Below are 18,541 nucleotides of genomic sequence, written 5' to 3'. Positions count from 1 at the left end.
ATTCTTAGCCTAGCAAAAGCCTCCAAAGATGATGATGTTATATGCTTGTTTTCTCCTATGAAATTATATTTTTCTAATAAAATAATAAGAGTCAAGTTTAGTTTAGATAATCTAAAGACCATACTTCAAACCAGTCATATTTGATATTTTTCATAATATATGAGAAAGACTGAAGCTGACATATGACTAAAAAGGAGTGGAGGGCTTAATCCCCTTACCTTTTGGCCTCTCCTTCATATTCAGGACAGAACTTAGCTTCTTTCTAAATATAGCCCTAAATGCTTTGGGAACATAGATGCACCACTGCTTTAATGAAATGGAGGAAGGAAGGAAGGAAAGAAGGCATTAGAGAAGAAAGAGAGAGAGAAGGAAGGAAGGAAGGAAGGAAGGAAGGAAGGAAGGAAGGAAGGAAGGGAGGAAGGAAGGGAGGAAGGGAGGGAGGAAGAGAGGGAGGGAGGAAGAGAGGGAGGGAGGAAGAGAGGGAGGGAGGGAGGAAGGAGGGAAAGAAGAAAGGAAAGAAGGAAGGAAAGAAAAGAAAAGAAAGAAAGGAAATAAAAGAACGAAGGGAGAAAGGAGGAAACAAGGGAGCAACACTTTGTTGCCCCTAGGAGAGCAAGGAAAAGATATTTTCAGTTAAGCCGGGTAATTGGTTTACCCGGATAGTGAGCTGATGACCCACTTATATTACTTGTAAGGGAAGAATCCTGAAAATCTTTACTGCTCACTATCTACATTGAGCCTGTGCTCTAATTTAGAGGTTGAAATAATTATTTCTTTCAAAGCAAAGTGCCCATAACCTTTGTTAACATAGTCAGCCCTGGTTGATACATGATGGTCAAACCATTTGGCTATTCCACCTCTGCTTTGCTCAGGCTCTCATTGTTCTGGCTGTAAGCATAGAGGTAGATAAATTATGATTGATAAGCACATGAGGAATTCATTTTAGAAGCAGTCACAATCTCTTTTAAGGAATCATAAAAGCCATAGACAAGTTTTGTTCAAGCTTTTAAGTATAAAGGTATGAATCATGTGAAATAATGTAAGTGATAAAGTTGAAGTAGAATTATATTCTAAACTTCATTGGTGTTATTTCCTAGGGCTTGTTAGCATGAAAATATCTCTTTTAACCAAAACATTAGAGCTATAAGGTTCATTAGTATATCATACAAAAAGCAAGGGAAATAAAAGTAGGAATGCTTAGCTTAATTTTTCTGTCTTTAAGTATAGAATCAAGTAAAAGATAATACATTTACTATGCATTAATTACTATAACTTTTCTGCCATCCTTTTCACTGATGATACTAATGAAATACAGGAAAGACTCTTTTCAAAAATGTGCAAATGTCTTATAGGCACTGAGATTTCTTTTTTTTTTAATGTCTCTGTAACAGATACAAGACTTCGCCTGAGGGTGCTCTTTGAGAAATGAGAAACATTAAAATAGTATGAAGAAGAAAGGATCTGCTTTTTCAGCCTGTACACACTCCTATTAAAAGAAAAATGTTTGAAAAGAACTTTGTTTGCAGGTATAGTCAATGTATTTTTTAAAATTTAGTGTGAATGAAAAAGATGTCTGCAAGTTCAAAGGAAATATAAAATATATAGTCTTAAAAGAAACCTGAGATAACCCTCTCCTCACTACCATCGACTCATCACAACCTGTTTTACTTTATGATTTAAAATATAGGTCTGGCTTAACCACAGTAGGTCAGTGGTTGAGCGTCAACCTATGAACCAGGAGGTCATGGTTCGATTCCCAGTCAGGGCACGTGTCTGGGTTTTGGGCTCAATTCCCGATTGTGCAGGAGGCAGCCAATCAATCATTCTCTCTCATCATTGATGTTTCTATATCTCTCTCTCCCTCCCCTTCCTCTCTGAAATCAATAAAAATATTTAAAAAAATAAAATATAAATCTGTCAGTTTAAAAATCTACTCATTAATTTTAATTGTTATAAATTTCTGGGTTTTGAATCTGACTTCTCTAGCTGTGGTTCCTCTTCCCTATTGTGCTTTTCGGAACTCTTGTGTCATAGCAAGAAAACTCCCACATAGCCTGAGCCTATTGGTAAAACTCTAATTACATCTCATTATTTTGACTGAAACTTGGATTTCTCTGTACTATTTTCTGTCAGAATTGTTGAAAGTAGGTTATTTAATCTTCACTACCCTCTAGTGTTAAGGTACAGGACGAGGCGAGAGGGCAAGGTTGACATGATGTTTTAAATCCTTACCCTATTCTTGATCATTTCCCCTTGACCCTTGAGTAAACATTTCTGCTTATTTGAGATTCATGCCAAATGGTTGATATGCTCTGTCATCCTCCTTGTTGTCATTTACCTCCCATTCTGATCACTTTCATTCATTCTCAATCTCACTACAGTGCAAGATGACAAAATGTCCAGAACCCAGCCTACCAGTGCCTTGATATCTTTTATTTTCATGGGAATTCTGCAGATTCCTTTGTTTTTCCCCTTAACCAGAAGGTGCCAATCTATGAAACTTGTGTTCAGAGAATACTCTTCCCACACTTCCTTAACTTCACCCAAACCTCCAAATTCTTGCCCCTTTTACTTGTAACCAAAGGTTTTAAATGTTTTTCATTGTTGTAAATATAGTAAATCAGTAAAATAGGGTATATTGATTGATAATAAATATTAATGTATTTGCTTCCTCTGATAAGGTAGGATATAGATATCCATGTATACCTATAGAATAAAGAAAGGGAAAGAGGCTTGACTAATGAGGAAATTCTATGCCAATTCATTAGAGTACTTCTTTTACATAAAGGTATTAGCAAACTTATTTCACTGCATTAACCCTTCTTAATTTTGTATGTTTCTATTTTAATTAGCCCTTCTAATTAATCATATAGCAAACAATATTTTTGAAAATTGAATATTAGACATCTTTAATGACTACAAAAGCTGTTTATTACTTCAGAGTTTGAGCATATATGTGGACATATGAGGATGGGTTTCCCCTTAACTTTCAGGGTTCTGATATGTGGTGTTTAGATATTGTATTACCTTTATTTATTTTTAAAATATATTTTTATTGATTTCAGAGAGAGGAAGGGAGAGGGAAAGAGAGATAGAAACATCAATAATGAGAGAGAATCATTGATTGGCTGCCTCCTGCACGCCCTCCTCCTCCCTCCCCCCTGCCCCACACTGGGAATTGAGCCATCAACCTGGGCATGTGCCTTGACCGGGAATCAAACTGTGACCTCCTGGTTCATAGGCTGATTCTCAAACACTAAGCGATGCCAGCTGGGTTAGATATTGTATTACCTTTAAATAAACATGGTTCAATTAACTAATGAAAGTGTATACACAATGTAAGTTCAGTCTGAAACCTATGATAATACATAATGGCCAGGACCAAAACTTGGTGAATAATCTGATTTGTTTTGATTAAGGGTGACCTTTTTATACACCAAATTCAGAGATATCCCAATTAGTGTGACAGCTCTTACGAATCTATGTTAATTTAATGATAACGCAAAAAGATCAAAATGAAAATATATGTCACAGTTCTGCAAAGTGAAAATGTAATTCATTTCTCATTGCAGTTTTTTTTATAGATATCAGTACATATCTGTAGGATATTCAAATTAGTCACATGCAGATTATTCTAAAAAATTACGTTACTCTAATATTCTTATGTAGTGTTATGAATTGAATTGTGGTCTTCTCCAAAGATATTGTTCTAACCTCCTGGGCCTGTGAATGAAACCATAGTTGGAACTAGAGTATTTTCAGATGATCAAGTCAAGAGTAGGTCATTAAGGGAGGGCCCTAATCCAACATTACAGTGTCATTATAAAGGAGGGGGGCATCTGGACACAGGGAGACATACATGCAGAAAGACTGTCCATGTGAATATGAAGGCAGAGATTGAGGTGAACATCTGTAAGTCAAGAAATGTTTGCCAGCAATCCACCAGAAACTAGGAGAGAGGCATAGAATAGATTCTTCTTCACCAACATGAGGAAGAACCAATGCTGCCAAAACTTTCCCTTCAGACTTCAGTCTCCACATTGTTACACAATATATTTCTGTTATTTGTCACCCTATGCTACTTCATGTCAGTGCTAGCAAACTAATATATAGTAAAGCTACACTTCTTACATGGTGTCAGCAAAAATATTTCTCTACTTCTACCTTGATTTTTTTATCTTTATGTAGTATCTATATCTAGTAAGTAGCATTAATAATGGTAATTAATTATAATATCAATAGATTTATTCCAGTGTTTTTATTAACATTTGCTTGATAAAATTTTTCTCATTCTTTTACTTTCAAACTTTTTTACTTATTTTATTTGATCATGTCCTTTGTAAATAGCTTATATTAGAATTTGATTCTCTTTTATCCAATCTGAAATGTCTGACTTATTACAGAATTTAGTCCATTTAATGCATTTTGATTATTGATATTTTGAAATTGCTTCCAAATTTATCTTACCTTTATTGCCCAGATATTTTCTGATTATTTTTCCCTTAGTCCTTATGAATTAGGTTTCCCCCTCCTTAATTTTTCTTTTCTCTCTCTTCATAATTTTTACATTCCTTTTTGATTGCTTTTGGAATTTTGTCATGCATGATTTGACTTATTGAATCCTGCAGGTCAATCAATATAATAACCAGCTTCAAATAATACAATAACTCTAGAGCTCATTAACTACAATCATACCTCTTTCCAATTCATAGTCTAGACATTATTATTTTGTACTTAAAATAAAATAAATACCCTGTTTATAAATTAACTAGAGGCCCGGTACATGAAATTCATGCAGGAGGGGTGTCCCCTCAGCCCAGCCTGCACCCTCTCCAATCTGGGACCCCTCAGGGGATTTCCAACTGCCTCCCCTCTCACAATCCTGGACCATTGGCTCCTAACTGCTCACCTGCCTGCCTGCCTGGTCGCCCCTAGCTGCCCCCCTGCCAGCCTGGTCACCCCCAACTGCCCCTCCTGCCAGCCTGGTCACCCCTCATGGCCCACCCGCTGGCCTGGTCACCCCACGCAGCCTGCTGTTCAGTTATTTGGTCGTCCCTCACTAACCCCCCTGCTGGCCTGGTCATAGGCAGCCATCTTGTGAGGGCATGAGGGTTAATTTGCATATTACCTCTTTATTATTTAGGATTTGTCCACCAGTCTTTCTTGCATTTCAAACCTTCTTTGGGATTCATTTTCTTTCTTTTTGAAGAATATTCTTTAGATTTTCCTTTAGTAGAGGACTAAGATAACTCAGTTCTTGTTTACCTAAACATGTTTTTATTTATCCTTGTTTTCCCAGGTACATGCCTTTGACTGGGAATGAACCCGCAATGCTTAGGTATGTGGGCCATGCTCTAACCATTAAGTAACACTGTCCAAAGCATGACTTGCTTTACTAAATGTATATTTAAAATGGTAAGAAGATTTTAAATGAGTTTTTATCCCATATAGCAAATCTCTTGTCTGTAGTTAAGAACGTTTAAGTTGTCTCCGTGAAAAAAAAGACAAGTATCTCTTAGTAAAAGGATGACTTACTCTTCACAGAATTTCATTACAATTTCTCTGATCCATTCTAAAACCCACAAGTATTGCACAATTTTCACTAAATTTACAAAGGGACAGAGTAATGTAGGACAAATTCAATAGACAATTCAATTCAACAGTGTTGAGAGCAGAAGCTATTTTGGTTTCAGATTTAGATTGATTTGTAATGTCCATATCTGTATAGTGTTGTTTCATGTTTAAGAAACTCAACAAACATTAATTCACTGACCTCATCTTCAGGTGTTTTGACAATGTGTTTATAAAGTGACTTGGGGTTTAGAGTTCAATTACCTATTCATCAGTAGTTGAACATTTGGGTTGTTTCTACTTTTGGCTATTATGAGTCATACCACTATAAATATTTGGATTTTGTATGGACATATATTTTCAATTGTCTCGGGTAAATACCTAGGTGTAAAATTTTTTAATCACTTGGCAGCTATTTGTTTAACATTTTAAAGACATGCCAAACTATTTTCCAAAATTGTTGCACCGTTTTACACTCCCACCAAAAATGTATGAGAGTTTCAATTTCTCTACAACTTTACATTCTACTGGGTGGGAAGTGGTATTTCATGATTGTTCTAATTTGCATTTTTCTAATGACTAATGATATTGAGTATCTTTTCATGTACTCATTGACATTTGTACATTTTTTCAAAGAAATATCTATTCAGATCCATAATCCATTTTTTAACTAACTTATTTGTGTTATTATTAAGTTGCAAGTTTCCTTGTATTTACTGTATAAAATTCCCTTATTCAGACACATGATTTTCAGATATTTTATTCCATTCTATGTAATGCTTTTAAATCTATCCATGCAGACACATGTGCACACACACGCATTTTCATGATACCCCATGTGGGTCTTCTACCACATTTTATCTATTTGGCACTTTCTTGATGGTCACCTGTAATTCTCCACTATCACAATAAAAGGATTTTATGAACAGCCATGTTGAGTTTTTTATGGGTATCTTGAGGATATAGATATAAATGAGAATTGCTAACTCATGAGTAATTTAATTGTCATCTGAACTGGTTTCCAGGATGAATGCCCCAGTCTAGCCTCTTACTAGCAGTGTATGAAGGGATCTATATCATATGTCCCAACCAATAATTGAAATTATACACTTTTCTATTTTAACGGGTTTTATGCTTATAAATTGATGTCAAAATTTATAGTTTTCTAATTTTCTTTCTTAATTCTGTAGTTTCAAAAAATGTACTGAACCTCCTATGTTTCAGTGTATTCAACTTCCAAATAAAACAAATAATATCTTATAAGGTCACAAGGAATAAATGAAATATGCATAATCCCCCTTTTCAGTGCCGGGCACATAGTAAGTATTCAAAAACAATAAGGCCTTGTTGTTTCTGGTATTAGTGTGTTGTTAAAAACTATAAGGACCTTTGCAGATAGTGCTATAGGTAGCCTGGTAGGAAAAGAATAAAACTAGAATGTTAGTATCTTAGAAAGTGGTAGACATTGTTCTGGCCTAGCCTCCATGGGTGTCCTATCTGATCACTTCACCTTTTTCCTTTTGTCTAGAGTTCTTAGCTTTCATTCTGACAATATAGATATTTGCTGATTTTTGCCTGGGCAACAAGTTTCATTACCTTCCATCAATGATTATCTAAAGCACTGTTGACAGCCTCTCCACTGAGTCTGTAATCCTCAGTGAAATTAGAATTTGGCTCCTTGAACAAAATAGAAAATTGTCTTAGATAGGGCATGGACTCCAAACTATGTTGCCTGAGATCAGATCACAATTTTATCATCTACTGGCTATGCAGTTATTGGTAATTACTTAACTTCTTTGATCTTCAGCATATTCATTGTAAAATGGAGATACCCCTAGTGGTATAGAGACCATAATAGTGCCTACATAAATGGCCACAAGGATACAAGCAAGCACTTAGTACCTGCTACATTGTAAGCATGTCCCATTTATGTTTACAGTACTACTACTAATATTATTATACTAGTGGCCCGGTGCACGAAATTTGTGCACTCGGGGGGTGGGGTGGGGTCCCCCAATCTGGCCTGTGCCCTGTCACAGTGCGGGAGCCCTGTGATCTATTGCCCCAAAGAGGTAGGCCCAGAAATCAGGATTTTAAAAAGATTCCCAGGTGATTCTAATGTGCAGCCAAGGTTGAAAACCACTGGATTAGAGGGAACTTTAAATAACCCATAATTGACAACACCTTGCATTCACTACATACTTCAGATCCTGTGTACCTGGTGGTTTTGGTGTATGGCCAGTTAACTATTACTTAGCTCATGGCAGTCATTGCCAAAGTCAGGGTTATTCCCATTTCTACTGTCAATCAAACACAGTTTCTTCTTGGAGTTTTACTCCAAGTTCTACTTTGGAGGAAGCAAGTGGGAGCCTTTTTTGACTTTGTTAACATTGATTATTAATCCTAGAAGATTTATCAACTTTACATATCAATCATGGTTAGTAATGGTGAGTTAGAGAAGATTATGCACTATGCAATATATGTGGCCACTTAAATAAGTTCCTTTTGAGAGCAAGAGATCATTAAGAATGTGATCTGCAAGCCAACATTCAGTTTAAATGAAAGGGGAGGAGAAAGTAGGAAAGCGGAGGAGGAATTGCAGCCTGCCCAACTGCATATAGATTCAGCTAATGTCAAAAGCCAGTTTAAACACTTAATAATATTGATCTTCCCCCAAGGGTTGTTTTGTAGTTGACTTAATTAGTGTTTATTCACCATTTTTCACCAAGTATTTGTCTAATACCTTAAAAGTCTATCTCAGCAGCTATAATCCCTGCCAGTGCTAGAAAATGCCACCCTATTATGCCTGCTCCAGTGGAATAATTTATTTTGTATCTACCTACTTAATGTTCAAACAATGAGCTGAAAAGTGAAAGATTCATCAATCAATTGGTTGTTTTGTTTACACAAAATTAAACAAATTAGCTAATACTATTTTTTTTTTACTAAGCTGAATAAAAATACAGCAGACTTGTAAAGATGCAACCTTAAGTACATTTTTAATGAAGGAAGAACACAAAATATTTTAATCAGCTTCTGATGAGTTTTAAACACTTTACTATGAACCTGGAAAAATGAGTCTGAAAAATGACTCATATAGAAATGAAGATTCAACATGATTGACTATCTTTAGATGAAATAAGAGCAGATACTCATAAAAGTTTTATGAAGATGAACTTTTAGTTTTAAAATGTCTTATATTCCTTAGGGTTACTCACATTCATAGAGAGAAAAAAGTAGAAGCAGCAAGAGGAGGAAGAGGTAGAAAAAGAGGAGGAAAAGAGGGAAAAAAGGAAAAGGAAAGAGAAAAATACTGATTATGTTCAGTACACTTATATTAGTTCAATGTATGATGCACTGTAAGTGTTGAGGATGATGTTGATGTCATCTGTGATTTCTGCCTATTAACCCAGCATTCAGAAGGTTTGCTAAGGAAAGACAAAGATCAATGAGGAGTGTTAGTAAAGAAAAAGTGGTAGTAACAGGATTAAACTAATATTTCTTAACTAGAGGCCTGATGCATGAAATTCGTGCAAGAGTAGGCTTTCCTTCCCCTAGCTGCCGGCACTGGCTTCCCTCTGGCACCCAGGACCCAGGCTTCCCTCACAGCCCCAGCTTCATCTGGAAAGTTGTCTGGTCTAATTAGCATATTACACTTTTATTATTAGAGACTAGAGACCCGGTGCACGAAATTCATGAACTGGGGGGGGGGGGGGGGTTCCTCACTCTGGACTGCACTCTCTCACAATCTGGGACCGCTGGCTCCTAACCGCTCTCCTGTCTGCCTGCCTGATCGCCCCTAACCACTTGCCCAGTGGTTCTCAACCTGTGGGTCTCGACCCCTTTGAGGGTCGAACGACCCTTTCACAGGGGTCGCCTAAGACCTTCGGAAAACACATATTGAATATATAATTACATATTGTTTTGTGATTAATCACTATGCTTTAATTATGTTCAATTTGTAACAGTGAAAATACATCCTGCATATCAGATATTTACATTACGGTTCATAACAGTAGCAAAATTACAGTTATGAAATAGCAACAAAAATAATTTTATGGTTGGGGGTCACCACAACATGAGGAACTATATTAAAGGGTCACGGCATTAGGAAGGTTGAGAACCACTGCACTTGCCTGTCTGCCTGATCGCCCCTAACCACCTCTGCCTGCCTTCCTGATCGCACCTAACCACTCATTTGCCTGCCTGATCACCCCTAACCCCTCTGCCTGCCTACCTGATCGCCCCTAACCACTCTGCCTGCCTGCCTGATCACCACTAACTGCCTCTGCCTCGGCCCCCACTGCCACAGCTTCATCTGGAAGGACATTCGGAATGACATTTGGAAGGTCATTTGGTTGTCCGGTCTAATTAGCATATTATGTTTTTATTATTATAGATTATTATGTATCAGACATGGACTAGGCATGTCATATAGGTTATTTCATCAGTCTCACGCCATTTCTGTACCCCCATTCTTGAAGTGATATTGGTATTCAACTTTTAAAAATAAAAATAAATGTACAGAGGGCTATGGAAGTTATCTTACTCAAATCATATATTTGGAAGGTAAAGTTTTTCAGAACTGAAGCCATACCTGTCTGACTGCAAAACCTACAGCTTTTCCACCACATCTTATTGTTGAGAAGAGGCAACTGCTGTGCCAACATTCTAATGAAAATTTTTATGGTCTGATTAATCTGTGCCTTACCCAGAGGTAATTTCAGCTCTCAGGAGGAAACTCCCAGTTTCCTGGCCAGTTTTGACCCCAGATTAGGGTTGGAACCATGGTAACTAAATCAGTGATTAAAATGATAGACGGCCATTAAAATAACTAAAATGATCGGTCTGTGAAATAATGGCAATTATAACAACTAAGTAAATTGATTGATGTGATTAATTGCTTAGGGGTTTCCTTTTTATGTTATAATGTATGTATTCTTTGAAGTTCAGCTAAATCAGTGCATACAGAATCACTAGAGTCTGGCACTTTGTTTCTTCATTTGTTCATTCACTTATGCAATTCTATAACCTCTGTTCCAGGCCTATGGTAGTCAATATTAAATGAACCAGGCAGTCTCTTTGCTAAGGAGCTCATATCTACTAAAAGATACAAGTAATAGAAGTCATGATCTTACCACGTTGCAATAAGTACTGATAGAGTTATATAAATATCAGCATAAGGACTTTTATGACCTTGGGGAGTGCCACAAAATATTTCTATGAGAAATCTCTGATTGTGGTCCTAAAGGATGATTTATACTAAAACATTCTGGGAATACTGTTGCATTTAGAACAAAAAGCATTTGTGAAGGCATGCGGGAACAAAATAGAACAGCATTTTAAGAAAGTGACAAGCAATTTGATAAGTCTGGAGGTTGACTGCAAGAAAGTTAAAGCCCAGCTGGTGGCTTAATGGTTTAGTGTCAACCTATGAACCAAGAGATCATGGTTCCATTCCTGGTCAGGGCATATGCCTGGTTTGTGGCTTGATCCCCAGTGTGGGGCTTGCAGGAGGCAGTCAATCAATGACTCTCTCTCATCATTGATGTTCCACACCGCCTCTCTCTTTCTCTCTCTCCCTCTCCCTTCATCGCTGAAATGAATAAAGATATATTTTTTAAAAAGAAAGTTAAAGGCGAAGGAGACAGAGAAGTAGATTAGTAATGAGCAGCCATACGAAGTTTATATAAATTTTGCAAACTAGTAGAAAATAAAAATTGTGTTAACATATATACTGCTACTTTATCTCTGCGTGTTTTATTTTTAAGACAATCATCTTTGTTGAATCACCCAAAATGAACCTCATATTTCAGTTTTTAAATGGTTCTATGTCATCAAGAATATGATTTGGGGACCATTATTTCTGTTCAAACCATTAAAGTTATGAGAAAGCATCTCAGAATGGATCGATGGAGTTTCAAATTGAGAAAGTAACTTGATTCAACAATATTTAGGAGATTTCCCTCTGGATTATAGTTTTTAATAGATGTTCAGGATTCTATGCCCCATGGGCCTTTGAAACTGTCTTGAGTTAAAAAAGAAATATTAAGTGAGCATTATTTTATTACCAGGAAAAGGAGAAGCTTAATGTGCTTAATTTTGCATGATCAAATATTATTAAAGATGTTTTATCAAAATGCATTCAAAACTAAGACAAGCATGAGAGATGTAATTGTTAGAGGAAATTAATATGCAGACTCTTAAAAATGAATATAGCACACTGCTTGCTTATCTCTGTTCCCCAAAACATTCTTAATATGTGCGCTTTGCTCCTTATGAATTCTAAATTATCTATATATATGATGCCAGTTTTTATAATTTGCAATTACACACTAAGATTCTAGCTACCACCAAAATGGGTCCTTGGATATAAAATGTCCTAGGATGAACTTCAATGCTATTACCAAGGATTTTATTTTATTTTATTTTATTTTATTTTATTTTATTTTATTTTATTATTTTATTTTATTTTTGTTTTTGTTAATCCTCACCCAAGGATATTTTTCCATTGATTTTTAGGGAGAGTGGAAGAGAGAGGGAAAGAGAGAGAAACATCGATGTGAGAGAAACATGAATGTGAGAGAAACATCCATTGGTTTCCTCCTACAGGAGCTCTGACCAGAACCTGGGCTGGGTAGGAGCCTGCAACCAAGGTATGTGCCCTTGATTGGAATCGAACCTGGGACCCTTTGGTCTGTAAGCTGATGCTCTATTCACTGAGCCAAACTGACTAGGGCCATTATCAAGGTTTTTAAAGGGTACATGTAAACTCATAAAAATCTGTGACAGGTTAGCACAATTGCTTAGAAGAAAAGGCTTAGGAGCCACATTTATGAGATTGAAATTTTAGTCATCTGAGCTCTATTCATGGACTGAAAACAGGACTCATTTTCTGAGCCAGTCATCCTGTGAATAGCCATTGTTGGTCCCTATGGACTCCAAGTTGGAATCTGGATGTGTCAGCATAAAGGCTTTGCTTCTACCAGAAAACAGTCTAAAATAAAATTTCTACTAAGAGCAGATAAAGAGGAAGAGCTCCATAAGAAAGACTAAACATATTACAGCAATGTAGCTCATCTACCAATTTCATTATATTTAGGGCTGAACTCAACATTTAGCATTAGGCATTGAGAAATTAAAACTTGAGCCAGAGGTTTAAAATTTATAAGAGAAAGGGATTTGATATTTTAAAAAATCATTCTTTTCAGCTTTATTAATGTCTTTTTATTCTCCCTAGTTCTGTTTGGTATTCAAGGTTATAGCCACTAGATAGTATCATGGGTTATATGAAAAACTAATAATTTCCTCCTTCCCCAAAATCTATTATTTACTCAAAGGAGCAAAAGCAGAATTGTCCTGGGAGGATGAAAGGAGAACAGTGCAGATAAGAGTTCAAAGACTGATTCCTGACATCTAACACATTCATTGTTTCAGGAGGAAAAGTATTTTGTTTAGGACTTTGCTATGGCAAAGATCTTCCTGCTAGCATGAACTATATTATGAGAAGTAAGCTAAGGAGAGTATACCTCTCTGTGTATAACCTTATTTATTTCTTACCTAAAAGGATGATTGTTCTTTATCCATGTGTATGGGACAGAATAAACTGTATGGCATGTGCAGAATTATCTTGGAAAATATTAGTGCTTTAATACACTAACTAGAGGCCTAGTGCACAAAATTCATGCATGGGGGCGGGGGGAGGGTCTCTCAGCCTGACCAGCACTCTCTCCAATCCGGGAATGCTCGGGCCTAAACCGGCAGTAGGGCATGCCTCTTGGAATCCAGGGCCGCTGGTTCCTAACCGCTCATCTGCCTGCCTGCCTGATTGCCCCTAACCCCTCTGCCTGCTTGCCTGATCACCCCTAACTGCTCCCCTGCTGGCCTGATCATCCCTAACCACCTCTGCCTTGGCCCAGCACCTAGGACCCAGGCTTCCCTCCCTCTGGCCAGCCACAGGCCCTGGGACCACAGGCTGGTGGCTTCTCCCTCTCCCAGGCCACAGTTGCAGCCGCTGGTACCTGGGACCGCAGGCAGGAGGCTTTGCCCAGGCCTGGCTTTGTCAGGAAGGACATCAGGAAGGTTGTCCAGAAGACATCTGGTCTAATTAGCATATTACCCTGTTATTAGTATAGATTTAATAGATTTGGATCTTGCTCAAATTTCCAATGAAACATAGTTTCCAGTGACTTTCTTAAAAAAGTACATTTGAATAGATTTTGTTTTCTAGCTCCAAGGAGAAAATAGTGTGAGCAGTTTGATCACAAGTATACTATGCTGTTTGTTGTCATTTTAAAAATATATAACCAAGCATGTATGGGTTTTTTTTTTCAAAAGAATTCAAGGATTTTGAGATTACGACTCTAAAACTTTAATAAGTTTATAAACCACCACTTTATTCTATCACAATGAACTTGAAACTAATCCTAATGCACTATCATAGTATCTGTTCTATATTTTATTTTTCAACTTTAGTCAATTAATTATATTTTCTTAAGTTAGAATCTGGCTTTGGTAGGATAGTGTTAAACTGCTATTAGTTTAAAAATAAGATTTACAAGTAATCAGAGTATAGTATGTTTCCAGATATTCATTCTGAATTAATTCAATAACCATGCCTGTTTCTGCAAAGAAAAGGATTAATAAAATTATATAGATAACTTTGTTCATAGAAGAATTTAAATATTTGTATAAATTATATCCTTACTATAATATTAGTCTGAAATTTTCATTTGCCTCAGCTCTCTGTTGTTTAAGTGAATAGGTAGACAGAAGTCTTTTACTAGCCTGAAACATTCCAATTAATAGAATCTAAGGGCAAATGTTGGCATTTTGAAAACAGGGATAGGTGGAGTATCTTTAAAGGCTCAATATGTCAGGAGCTAAGAGAAGAGACTTTAGATCAAACTCACTGTATGTGAATGTTTAATGAAACATATAATATCTTTTCAGCAAGCATTTTATGAAATTCTTTTATAATATTTTGCCCAAAAATAATAGGTAAACAAGATTAGATTGATCTTAATTATATAAAATTTTCATAATACGTTTATATAAATGTGTCTTTGACATGTTTATAAAATGTGACCATCCTATTAATTCTTTTCTTGAAAACAAAAACATGATTTCTAATACGATTTATAACACTACTAACAAAGTAAAATCCTAGTATAGGGACTTAACATTTTTTTTTCAAATTAAGTTGGATAGACATGAATCTAATATCAAAAGTGCAGTCTTTCCAGCCTTGGCTTGAGATGACAAGGGGATGGAATAATTACCAGGACTCAACAGGATGCTAGAAGATACAGGAATATATTGATATGATCCATGCCAGCTAGACAGGACTGTAGGACATAGAGAAGAGTGGAGAAGGGAGAGGAATGAACTGGAGAGTCAAACAAAAGCATCCAGTTCCATTTCCATGGCCAATAAAAGCTCATGTAACAGACTGGTAATAGATATTAAAGTATTTCCTGTGTGTGCCTCCTACTTCGTTCTCTGAGACCTATAACCATCCTGTCATTTCATATTCTCTCAGTGATTTGTCACCACTGTTACTCAATTCTTCCCACTGGACTTCCTTTCTTAGCTTACTCATTATCTCATTATTTATTTTGTTTATTATTTAACAGATCATATAACTGAAGCTTAGCATTCCCACAGCTTAAGTGACAGTCAGGGATCAAACTGAGACATATCCAACTCCAAACTATAGTATATTGCTAGTGTCTTAAGCCCTCTGGAATTCAGTGATTCATTAATGAAATGAGTAGAATGCAATAGCATAGATTCTTTAAAATTCCTTCAGCATCTAGCATTTAGTTCATTTCTGTTCTAAATATTAATAGTGATATAACCCATATGTATCTGTAGAAAGAACTATTTATAAATTTTCCCTATTTGGGAGCTATTTCAATTTTCTTTTGTGCTTTATGGAATGTCAAGAATACATAGTTCTTTTTCTTTTTCTTTAGATACCAGACATTTTAACATCAAGCTGAGATTACAAAATACTCCACACTGGGATACACTTTCCAAACAATTTAGTCATTTTGAAATGTAAATTTGATAAGCAAAAGCAATACAGACACAGTTACAGTACTCCATGCAGCACTGTAAGCAGGTGCAAATGAGTCCACTTTGTGATAAGAATCAGCACCAGCTGGAGAGCAGCATATGGAAGTAGACTGTTAGCAAATTCATAGATAGCTAGAATGAAGGAGAAGATATTAAATTGGGAAGGGAGAACTGAAGTGCTATCTACCCATTGATGCACATCTGTAATCATAGGTTAAAGACTGTATAACAAGGAATTTCTGCTATTTTTGTTTAGTGTTCACTTCTTCAGTTTCACCATGTCAATCAAAACCTGAACTGTCAGAATTATTTCTTATGGATACCCTGCCTGGTCACACCCTGGTGTTGAAAAGGAAACTCTCAATATATCTAAGACTATATTCTAAGGTTTCCTGCAAATGAATAATTATTTAATTATTTATCTTTTTCTTGGTAATACATTTTGATTTTTTTTATAACTCAACAAGTTCTTAAGCATTAGTTTGAAACAATATATATATATATCTACACTAATAAAAGAGAAACATAGTAATTAGCGTATGAGCGCTACCCTTCCCATTGGCTAATCAGCATATCCTTATGCAAATTAACTGTCAGCCAAGATGGCGGCCGGCAGCCATGCACTGAAGTGAACAGGGAGGCTTGCTTGCTCCAGTGACAGCAGACTCCAACGTTCCCTGCCTGACTTGCCGGCCTCTCAGCTGCAACTCTAAGCAACTATGTTGCAAATATAGAAGCTAAAAAAAACCCTAGAAACCGGCTTTCAGTCAGCCAGGCTTCAGCCAGCCGGACCGCAACATTGTATCAAATACAGAAGGTAAAGGCCAGAAACCTGCTTTCAGCAGCTAGGCCTCAGAGCTAAAGCTGGCCCAGAATAGAAAAAGAAAAAAGAAAAAAAGGAGCAGTTGGGAGCTTCAGTCACCCGCCAGCCTGAAAACGGCCCTCAGCCCCTTACCCAGACTGGCCAGGCACCCCAGTGGGGACCCCCACCCTGATCCAGGACACCCTTCAGGGCAAACCAGCCGGCCCCCACCCATGCACCAGGCCTCTATCCTATATAGTAAAAGGGTAATATGCCTCCCGGCACCGGGATCAGCGTGACAGGGGGCAGTGCCCAAACCCCCTGATCACCCTGCGGCTCTGTGAGTGACGGGGGGGGGGGGGGGGCACAACCTCCCTATCCGCCCTGCTCTGTGCCTGATAGGGGGGAGCTCCCCAGTCCCCTGATTGCCCTGCGGCTCTGTGTGTGACAGGGGGGAGCTCCCCAACCCCCTGTGGCTCTGTGTGTGACAGGGGGTGGGGCCACAACCTCCCTATCTGCCCTGCTTTGTTTGTGACAGGGGAAGGCGCCCCAACCCCCTGATCAACCCTGCTCTGTGCCTGATAGGGGGGAGCTCCCTAATTCCCTGATCACCCTGCAGCTCTGTGTTTGACAGGGTGCGGCGCACCAACCCCCTGATCGGCCCTGCTCTGTGTGTAACAGGGTGCGGTGCACCAACCCCCCCAACCCCCGCCACGGGCCCTGCTCTGTGTGTGATAGGGTAGAGCCATAACCTCTCCATCGGCCCTGCCCTGAGTGTGACAGTGGCGGTGCCCCAACCCCCTGATCGGCCCTGCTCTGTGGGTGATAGAGGGTGGCGCCCCAACCCCCATCCACGGGCCTTGCTCTGTGTGTGACAGGGTAGAGCCATAACCTCCCCATTGGCCCTGCCCTGAGTGTGACAGGGTGCAGCGCCCCAACCCCCTGATCCACCCTGCTCTGTGTGTGACAGGGGGCGGTGCCCCAACTCCCCTATTGGCCCTACTCTGTGAGTGACAGGGGGGAGCTCCTCAACCCCCTGATCGGCCCTGCTCTGTGCGTGACGGGGGGAGCTCCCCAACCTCCTGATGGGCCCTGCTCTGTGCGTGACAGGGTATGGAGTCCCAACCCCCTAATGGGCCTGCTCTGTGAGTGACAGGGGGCAGCGCCCCAACCCCCTGATCGGCCCTGCTCTGTGCGTGACAGGGGGTGGCGCCGCAACCTCCCCATTGACCCTGCCTTGAGTGTGACAGGGGGCGGTGCCCCAACCCCCCAATTGGCCCTACCCTGAGCGTGACTGAAGGTGGCATCGCAACCTCCCGATCTGCCCTGCTCTGTGCATGACGGGGCGGCGCCCCAACTCCCCAATCGGCCCTGCTCTGAGCCTGACCATGGGCTGCACCTAGGGATTGGGCATGCCCTCTGCCACCCAAGAGCAGGCCTAAGCCAGCAGGTCGTTATCTCCCGAGGGGTCCCAGACTGTGAGAGGGCACAGGCCGGGCTAGGAGACCCCCCTCCCCCTCCCCCGAGTGCACAAATTTTTGTGCACCGGGCCTCTAGTATATATATAAAGAGGTAATATGCAAATTAGCCAGGATGCCATAACAGTCACAACCAGCTCAGGAGGTGGGGGGACTGTGTGCAAGGTGAGACAAGCCATGGATGGTGCATGCTCGGAGACAGGGGGGCCTGCCCAAACTGCTGCAGCAGCTAGAGCAGGTCCGGAGCAGAGACAGAGACAGGAGGGCCGGCCCAAGCAACTGGATGATGGGGTGGCACCTTCCCCTGATCAGCCCAGTTGCCTCCCACAGAGGGAGACCAGACTGCAGCTTAGGCCCGCCCCCCATGGGGAGTGGGCCTAAGCCATCAGTAGGACATCTCCTGAGGGCTCCCAGACTGTGAGAGGGGGCTAGCTGGGCTGAGGGACCCCCCTCCAGTGCATGAATTTTGTGCACTGGGCCTCTAGTTTAATTTATAGTGTATATGTAAAGAAATCCCCTTTATGTAATATGGTTTTCGACTCCATTCTTTAATGTCTTCTAATTTTTCTTTGAAGAACAAAAGTGTATCTATCCTTCAGCAAGTTTTAAC

This window comes from Myotis yumanensis, unplaced genomic scaffold (genome assembly GCF_028538775.1).
Source record: "Myotis yumanensis isolate MYYU_CA2020_CCGP unplaced genomic scaffold, mMyoYum1.0.hap1 SCAF_9, whole genome shotgun sequence".
NCBI lineage: Eukaryota > Metazoa > Chordata > Mammalia > Chiroptera > Vespertilionidae > Myotis > Myotis yumanensis.
This window is presented reverse-complemented; position numbering follows the sequence as displayed.